Source organism: Magnolia sinica, chromosome 3, assembly GCF_029962835.1.
Source record: "Magnolia sinica isolate HGM2019 chromosome 3, MsV1, whole genome shotgun sequence".
Taxonomy (NCBI): Eukaryota; Viridiplantae; Streptophyta; class Magnoliopsida; order Magnoliales; family Magnoliaceae; genus Magnolia; species Magnolia sinica.
In genome coordinates, this window is record NC_080575.1 from 114,648,994 (window position 1) to 114,659,540 (window position 10,547).

Sequence of the window (10,547 nt, forward strand, 5' to 3'; positions counted from 1 at the left end):
CCACCCATAGAGATGGTGATGAGTAATTGGGGATTGCATTTATTAGTAGGCCTTTCCGTGTATGAAAAGATAGTGAAATACACATATCGGCTGTGACAATACTAGTAATTTGAATAGTGGTCTTTAAAGCAAAGAAAGTTCAAAGCGTGGGGGACAGCCAAGATCATGAACACAAAGCCCACATTTCATCACTAACTTGAGAATTTAGTAGGGTTTATAGCTTAGACGCAGCACTCAATGTTGTCAATGCCAACACCCAAGCTGATCAATTCCTCATAAAATCAGTTTAACCCATTCATGTGGTTGTCCAGGGCCCATTTGCAATCCCAATGCAAACATCAATAGACATAATACTTTCAACCAAACAATAATTAAGAGTAGGGATGCAGCTCCAGAGGGTTGGGTTGGCCACACATTACTTTTTTTAAGTGCTATGCACCTAATGGCATTTTATTGAATGGTTTTCTGCCTTATTATATGATAGAGCCAGGAGAGCAATCAACTCCACCCATATATTGGCACTAAGATAGATGACATGCTTTAAAAATAAAGATATTGAGATATCCTATCTGTTACTTTTTGAACAGTTTACCTCACTAGGCATTTAGACCATCAACTATTTTCATTTCCCACCTTTGCGTTAGTGGCCACACATTAGATGGTAGGATTGTCTAATGAGAAAAAATTTGGAGACTTTGACTATCCATGCAAGGGCCTGCATATAGGCCCACCCAATTGATATATCACACTGCCACGTGTCCTGTGGCTCTATGGTATTATGGTTCTTTCTAAGGGGTCGTTTGGCACCATAGATTTAGGAGGATTTAAGGGGATTTTGTTCAGCACCATAAAGTAAATAGGGGTTTCAAATCCTCTCTAATATGGGTTTGAAATCCATGGTAAGAGCTTGGATTACATCTGAAATCCACTGTACTATTATTCTATTGGGCACATGGCCCACTAATGATATCTCTAAACAATTAAATTGCCAATTGCATCACTATAATTACTTTAATATGATGATTAACATCGTCCAAACATTGTCCATGTAAATCAATGGTTAAAAATCATTGGTTAGTCACTTGAGCATGATCTTATACTTCTGGCCCATCTGAGACTTGAAATTTCATCATTTTAGGGCAAAGCATATATTTTAGCGGGCTTATTACAACCATTGAATCAAACATTAAATACGTCACTAATTAGAGATATTAAAGTTGATTTAGTAATTAAATTCAAACTCCTATAAATATACCATGCATAACTACACAATAGGATGATTTCAAATTAAGGGGTTTCAAATCCAAAGGTTTCCAAATCAAGGGGATTCCAAATCCACGCTCCCAAACAAGTCCAAGGGCGTGTTTGGGCAGTGGGATTAGGTGGGATGGGATTCATCTGGTCCGTGCCAATTCCACTCGATGTTAAGGAAGAAGGGAAAAGCTTGGAATTAGATTAGATGGAATTGCATTGGGTCTTGTGCCAATTTCACTTAATGTTAGCAAGTTGTGTAGGTCCCACTATGATGTGTGGGCTATATCCACACCGTCCACCCATTTTTCAAGATTATTTTAGAGCATGGGCGAAAAAATCAGGTAAATCTAAAGCTCAAGTGGACCCCACCATAGAAAGCAACGGGGATTGAATATTTACCGTTGACAACTTCTTTGGGGCCACATAAGTTTTGGATCTACCTCATTTTTAGGCCCATGCCATAAAATAAGGTTACAAAACAAATGAACGGTTTAGATATAACACATGTGTGTTATTCTTAGTAATTTCAAATGATGATGGGTATATCCATTCAATGTACCACCATATTATCAACAAAGCATGCTTATCCCATGGCAACAAGGGACAATCCCTGCCGTGGTAATAATTATGTTTTTTTATTCTCATCCCGCGGAATCCCTTCTAATCCCGCCGCCCAAACATGCCCTAAGGTATCTCTCTTCAAAGTGGTTGATTGGCAAGGACTTTAAAGACATTGAAAATTTGCACTTATGGCATATAGGTAAATTCAAATTAAACCATCCAAATGATAAATCCTAAATCCAAATGATACCACGAAGAAAAAATTACACAGCTGAGATGGACATTTAGGGGCCCAGTTGGACGCACCAACAAAATCATGATATGAAAATAAAACCCTTGTTTCGATCTGAATTCTTTGTCTTGCAGCATGTTTGAATTGCCCCGCAATCTCCGGTTGGAACCACCAAATATTTTTAGGTGATAAATCTCTGTTTTGCCGACAAATTGTGGGTACTCTGTCGGAGTGGATGGTCGACGTTACGTCCAAACAGGCACTTAGTAGGCCGTTATAACTGAAACATTACATGATAGCCTATTTCAACAAATAAGTATTTTAAGAATAAGAGGAAATGATTCTACCAATCACATTTTGGACTCTGACTCAGCAACCATGACTTGAAGAATTTAGTTGATTTACGTGAGTTAATGCATGTGGCTTATACAATTTATGAGTGGCTGCATATGAGATATCGTACTCAACCAGAGTATCAAATATACCAGTCAAATCGGAATTGTGCTGTGAAAATCTAATCTCAAGTGGAAAAAAACAAGGGGGCACAATCATGGAAGTTGCATTCGAGATAATCATAGATTTTGGTGCGATATCATTTCTAAAAATCAAAGCATTTCTATCATGATAGGTGGGACAAGGGTATGATGGCGATGATAGAAGTCCTTTCCACCTCAGATAATCACTTGATATCACTTCTTCTAGAGGGACACGTGGAGAATGCAATGACTGTCCATTAGTTCTGCCTATACTCAATTGGCCATCTTACAAAAATTACACTGATTGGAGGATCTTATTGATCCGAAATCTGGCCATCACTTTGATCGCCATGCCGGATGAATGGGTTGGATTGTTTGATTGAATGGTTAAAGCTGTTACTGGACCCACCGGTGTGATTTCTGCATGGTGGACCATGAAGTGTAAGCTACCCACAATGGATGGTTCAGGTCAATTGATTGGATTGTCCGAGCAACCCTATGCTTTCAAAGGATCATATCCGAGGATGCAAGTGGTCTGTTGGATAAAATATGTGGGGTCGGATTATGCACAGCTCTACCTCTACCGAGCTAGTGGCTAGATTTTATTTTTTATTTTTTTATTTTTGTTAGCTTGTTAGTACACACTGCTGTTAGTTCACACTTCACTGTTAGCCATCCTCACGAGGAACCGATGCCAAGACCTCAGTGTTGGAACTATTGGCTAGATTTGGTTGCATGGGAGGCTGCCGTGACGAATGGGCACATCTAGAAAACGCTTGTAACTTACTCTGTCAAGCAGGTACTTGAATGGGGCCATTTCAAAAGCAGATTAAGCTATGCTCTGTGGGAACCACGGTGGACGTATGTCTTATCCGCACCATTCATCATATTTTTATAGCTTATAGTTTATTTTAGAGCATGAGAGTAAAATTGAAGCATATCTACATCTTAAGCCGATCATGCTATAGGAAACAGTGGGTATAACGGCTTCCATTGTTGAAACCGTCTTATGGCCTACAGTAATGTTTATTTGTCATTCAACTTTTTTATAAGGTCACACCAATAGGGATGAATGGAAAACACAGTCATCAATTTGATTTAAAACTTTGTTGCTCCAACAAGTTTTCAACAGTACCCAATTGACACCGTGGCCTATTTATGCTTTGGATATGTTTCGATTTTGGGCTCATATCCTAAAATTAGCTAGTGAAATGGATGGGAGGCATGAATTTTATATATATATATATATATATATATATATATATATAAGGAAAAGGTACTATGCCCTAGACCTCACGATAAGCTCTCGTGAGGTCGAGCTGTGTGGGCCCCACCGTGATGCATGTCGACCATCAACACCGTGCATTTGATGGGTCCCCTCTAAATTATGGGATATCCCAAAAATCAGCCGTATACGGAACTCAGGTGGGCCATACCATCTAAAATCATGTGAAGACACCGTTAAAACATATAAAAGCACTTGGTGGGGCCCACCTGAGTTTTGAATGCTGCTGAAACTTGGTTGAACCCTCATCTAAGTGGGACACACATAATGGATGGGCTGGATTTGCAAACCACATCTTGGTGGGCCCAAAAAATGATTATGAATGTTTTAATGGTGCACAGCCCCTCCCCACTTCTGTATGTGGTGTGGCCCACACTAGTCACGAATTGACTTAATTTTTTAGACCTAGGCCCACGATCAAATGGTGCATCTGACTGATGGGGTACATGTTCGAAAACGCATCACGGTGGGGCTCACACAGCTCGACCTCATGGGACGGACTCATTAGGTCGAGCGTATAGTACCTTTTCATATATATATATATATAGACACACACACACATATACATCCATTTTTAACAATCACTTGCCTCGAATCAAATCTTGCCTTTGGGCTTAGACAATCTCTGACAGCAATCTGCCTCCAATCAAATCCTATCATATTTAATCCAAATAAAAAAATATCTTTAAATGATACTAATAGAATTATTTAAAATGTAAATTTCTTAATATTTGTTGCAAGCAAATGAAGCCTAAGGGGCTATTAGTTTTTATAAAAAAATTTGAATAAATAACGATAAATATATAATAATGATTTTCACAGCTATTTGATGGAGGAGGAATTAGTCTTATATTTTAGCTTGCCTTTTCATATCACCTTTTCCAAAATAGATGGCGATTGAACAGCAGCAATTTGTGGGTCTCACCGTAATGTACGTGCATAATCCACGCTGTCTATCTTTCCGGCTCATTTTAGGGCATGAGCTAAGGAAGATTATAACTTGTCATGAATCACACCTTAGGAAATAAGGTAGGCAATGATGTCTTGTATTGAAAGCTGAAAACTTTCTAAAGTTATAGAGATGCGTAACGCTAATCTAACCTTTTTGTATAATCATACAAGCATAAATGAAGGGAAAACGCAAATACCAGCTCCATCAAAAACCTTTGTGGCCCTCGAGAACTTATCAACTTTAAGTGTTCGATTCCTCCTATTTCATGTCGTGTGGTCCACTTGCACTTTGGATTCTTCTCAATTTTAGGCTCATGCCTTAAAATGAGTTGCTAAAATGGATGAATGGCATGGATAGACACATACAACATGGTGGGCTCTACAAATTTTAGTTCTCAATCTTTCGTTCTTGAGCTCAAAAGATATTAGTTGTCGCATCATAGGGTCAGGGGCAGCCAGAGAGAATTCCTTATATAAATAATTAATGCTTATTTACCACAAATTACAACCAATTACAAAATAATAATAATAATAAATTAAAAAAATCAAACATCCTCTAAGATAAGATTGATTACATTAATTTATTGCAATGTATAAATTGAATAAGGCTGCAAGTTGTGTTCGGGTCAAACCGGACATGATTGACCCAACTTGAGTTTGGGTAAGGTTGTCCAGGTCCTTGAGTTGGGTCTGGGTTGGAAACTGCCACCCCATTTGAATTTGGGTTGGGTCCAGGTTCAGCAAACGTGGGTCAGGTTAGGCCGGGCTGAAAATAATTACATGAGTAGATGTAAGGTCAAATCGACTTGAGTTGAGTGCAGAAGATTTTGCGCTGGGCACCTAAGGTTGGAATTTGGGTCGGCTAGGTCCTCTTGAGGTTGGGTTGGGCGTGAGTTGACATCAACCAAACCCGACCCACGCGAGTTCACTGATTTTCAACTATTGCCATGCTCATGAAAGGATAATGTAGCCAACCTGAGTTTTTGATCCGTCTGATTTTTGAACGTCTCATCATCCTGTTGTGAGGATTAAAGTAATAGATGGAAAATAAACAACACGTTGGCCCAGGAAGGTTTCTCTGGCAGGTGTCTCCATCCTCACCGTTCCTTATAGTGTGGCTCACCTGAGTTTAAATAATCCTAAATTTTTTTAATCATGCCTAACATGGGGTTTTGCAGCTGATAGACGGAGTGGAAGTCACACACATCGCAATTGTCAGACAGAGTTCAGGTGTTGCACGCTCTTCCTACCACGAAGGATTCCGGTCCCTTACAACTTCGCATTTGTTCGGTGTATGTAGTCGAAGACTGCTGGGGCGATTTGGGCGAGGAGAGACTGAAGAGGCTACGCGCAGCACGTGTCCAAACCTGGCACACGTGTTCGTGATCCCTGCCTCTCATCACCTGGAGGGTACCGTAAACATGCCGTGACCACAGATCACCGTCTATTTCTTTTTACGCTTGGGATGCGTTTGGTGGCACCGAATATCATGATATTTGGCGTTTGGTGCAACCAAACGCACCTTTAGCTAGATGTGCATGCAGAATATAGTCCATTGATAATCTTTTCGTAGACGTCCATTTTTCTCGTAACATGCGGCCCACCTAATGAGTGGCCAGCCTGATTTTTGGGCCAGGGTGTAGATGGTAACATCGACTGGATGATTAGCCTGGATCCTACAGAGGCGTGCCTTGGTTGCATGTATTCCTCGAATAATCCCCTCTCAGAATCATCCTCGTGCAAGTGGTCCCAGCACTTCCCCAAAGTTTACGAGATAGTCCTACATCAATCACTCGTTAGTCAACGCACTACATAATGGTTGTACGGTTTGTAAATCTAGACCATTCATTTGGTTGGCTGTAACATGGATGGCCCACAACGGAAAAAAAATCACGTTGATTCCCCAATTATAGATGTCGTATATACAGCCATCACATGAATGATGAAAATTCAAAGTGGCCAATGATGGACATTTGAAGGAAAAATCAATTCACGGGAAGCAGTCATCCGAATTATGTTAGGTTATGTCATAGTAGGCAATTAATGGTAGGTCCCACCAACATATGGCGATGGGTGCAAGGAACCAAGAACGGTTCAGCGGGACGAACTTAGGCCGATATTTTAGAAAGCGGATTGCGTCCTGCCTTCGCTGGACGAATTCGGTCCAGGCAGCGACTCTGTGGAGCCCACTGTGATGTATTGATTTTATCCACGCCCGTCCATTCATTTTTCCGCATCATTTTAACTTACGATCTCAAAAATCAGGCAGATCCAAGGCTCAAGTGGACTACACAGTGGGTATTGAACGCTTACCATTAAAAACTTTGGGAGCCTCGGAAGTTTTGATCAAGCTGATATTTGTGTTTTCCCTTCATACAGGTCTATGTGGCTTTATGACTAGGTTGGATAGCAAATAAACATCATGGTGGGCCCCAGAAAGGTTTCAACCGTAAGCATCATTATCACTATTGTTTCATGTGGTGTGGTCCACTTGAGCTATAGATCTGCCATAATTTTTGGACTTATACCTAAAATGATTTGGAAAAAATGGATGGACGGCGTGGATAAAATTCAATACATCAAGGTGGGCCCCACAGATCCCCTGCCTGGACCAAGTCCGTCCAGGCGAGTCCAAGGATGCAATCCGCTTCCGATATTTTAACTTTTGTTTATGTGGGCCAGCCACCACATCGAAGGGATCGCTCAAAAACGCACAGCTATTTACATTACATCGACTCGATTCAATAGATGCATCTTTGCATTAGAGAGCTTACAGCGTACCATCTTTCCGGACAACACGCAACTTCTGTAGGAAATCAATGCCATTAAAACGGTATGTCCCACCAGGAAGATCATATGACATAAAAATCAGGCCCATCCGGTCACCAGATGTTCACACCAATGGGATCAACAGACAACCAACGGTCCAACTCAACATACGGATGTGGGTCACTACTGTACATTGCATCAGATAAGCAACCGCCGGTCACTATAACCAGAGATAAATAACCGTCCGTTGATTTCATGCCAGATGATCTTCATCATGGGCTGACATTTTCCACGGCTTGGATGCCTAAATGTATGGGCTTCATATGCTCATTCAAAGTACGCTGCAGCTTGGAAGAAGAGGTTTGCAAGTACGAAGAGCGTGCTGCACAAAGCTTGTATGCGCTTCACATGCAAACAGATGATATTTGGAACCGTTGATCTGGTGTTCCACCGTGTTGAGGACCAGAAAGACGAAAATCTCAGCAATTGGACATCTCTGATCACCCGTTTCCTTACATTTTAACGATTCAATGTGGACCGCAGCGACCACTGCTGTAATCCTTACCATGCAAATCTCTTATCAGATGGCTACAACAGCCCAATCCCTTTGATCTTTACGAAGTGGCCCACCAACGTAATGGGCCACCAGAAGTTTCAGAGCTTTGCTAAGTCCACACGTGTACAAGACAGCACATGTACACGCCACACGTGCCAGCATGTCACATAGGTGCGAGATCCAATCCATCCATCAGGTTGGTCAGAATTTCTGCTAAAACAATGTTGTTTCACTCAGCAAGTGGGCCTAATTTCCTCCCAGCAGTGCTTTCTTTTTCTTTCTTTTTTTTTGTAAACCGTGGCCAACTTGACAAGTGGATCAACCTGATTCGAGGCCCAGGGCATCGATATACTGGTAATCCTCTAATGATACGGGTTGGATATCGGACACATGCTTGGCACGTGTGTGCCTTACATGAGCTGTCTTATACGTGTGTGAGCTAGCCAAAGCCGGAAGAAAATTACCACTGTAATGCTACCTTTTATCAAGCGTCTTTTATGAAGAGTCCAAAACTTACCTTCCCAACTTAGACCTTTCGCGTACGGACAGAGCATTTCAGGACGAAAATACCCCTGCTTTTCCATGGCATTGCACGTACGGACAGGGGTATTTTCATCCTCAAATGCTCCTCCGTGCGTAAAAGGTCTAAGTTGGGAAGGTAGATTTTTCATGACTCATAAAAGACGCTAGATAAAAGGTAGCGTCTACAGTAATAATTATCTCGAAGCTTTATATCAACGACAATATACATCCAACCCATTGGACGTAAAGTCGTAGTCCATCCACTGGATAACATCCAACCTATCATGTGAATTAGAAATCTAGCCTGTCCAACAGATTGGCCGCACTAAAAAGATGATTCTATACAAAAATCAGCCGTATAAACTTATCAGGTGAGCAATACCATATAAAGTAACATATAATTGATTATAATAACAAAACAAAAGTATGGTCTATCTGACATGTCCATTATACTGTTTTTAGTATAAGGTCATCCACATGACTATTCAACAGGTTGGATCTTGCACACACATAACATGTTGAATGTTATCTGGTAGCGAACAATAATGCATTGTCTAGTAGTTGGCTGCCAGAATTTGTTTTGTTCGTGAGCAAATGTACCTTCACTATTACAATAAACCAAGTTGTCGGTACATCAAGATATGACGTGGGTTTGCACATCACTTGCATTGATTTTTCTTCCTTATAAAACATGGTTTTTTTTATCTAATTGTATTTAATAAAGAAAAATGCTTTAATGCTCTCATGGCACTGTAAGTTGTAGTGCTCATAGTTGCATTAGTTTACTTGGATGTTCTAATGGATCTATCTAAACCGTCCATTAAGTTTGAAAAGACATTTTTAGTCTACCATGGAAAATTTGCACTGATTGGATTAGCAAAAACTTGCATCCATTATTTGGCCTTATTTTCCACGGTCAATCATTTTCCAAGTCATGGATGGGATGGTTATAATTTCCTAATGCCCTAGCCAACCCACAATGAACTTGAGGATTGGACTACATTTGTTTAAAGGATCTAGACTCCACATTAATGATCATTAATTGAATGAAATATATTTGTTCTATTGGTTGAATGTTTGTAAATTAGCTTGGTTTCGTGCCAAGGAGATCTATTGCTACGGAGATAATTGATCGGAATATATAAAGAAAAGATGAAGGATTTCTATGCCGCTTTTATTAACTTAGAGAAAGCTTTAAATTAGGTTTTTAGAAAGTTAACATAGCGGGTGTTAGGAAAAAAATGAGTTTTGAGAGGACATATTGACATAAATAAGGATATGTACAAAAGACTAGTAATAAAATTGAAGACCATCGGCGAAGAAATAAAGTGAAATCCCAATTGTTGTAGGCTTAAATCAAGGGTTGGCATTAAACTTATGCTTTTTTTAATTGGTTATGTATAATTAAGTTAATAAGGTAGTTGCATTAAAAGTATTAGAGTTGTCTTGAAAAACCAATACAAATCTTAACGGTCGATGCTATGGATCTTATCCGACAATATTGACAGTCTTAACCATAGATCATGAGGGCCATAGGTCCTATATGTATAAGTTACAATGCCAAAGCAAATATGAAGGAAGAACGCAAGGACTGATTTGAGAGCTTGAATTTAAAATGCATTGGAATCTAAACTATAGTTGCATTGGAATCAAGTTATTCTATATTTTCATTTGTGTTTGGTTGAGATGCACTAGAATTCAAATCTTCTGCTTAGAAGCTTGTATTTGAAGGGCTTTGGATTCTTGGATATATACATATGACTTAAATTTGATTATCTAAATCAACCTTCATATCTCAAATTAATATATGCATATATGTACGTGTATGATATTTGATATAAGGATTGTCATAAGCCTATTAAAATATGTACTTTGGCTCAAAAAAAAGAAATTTCAAAGTGGGCCACAAATGCAAGGATCACAAACAAGTGACTCACCGTT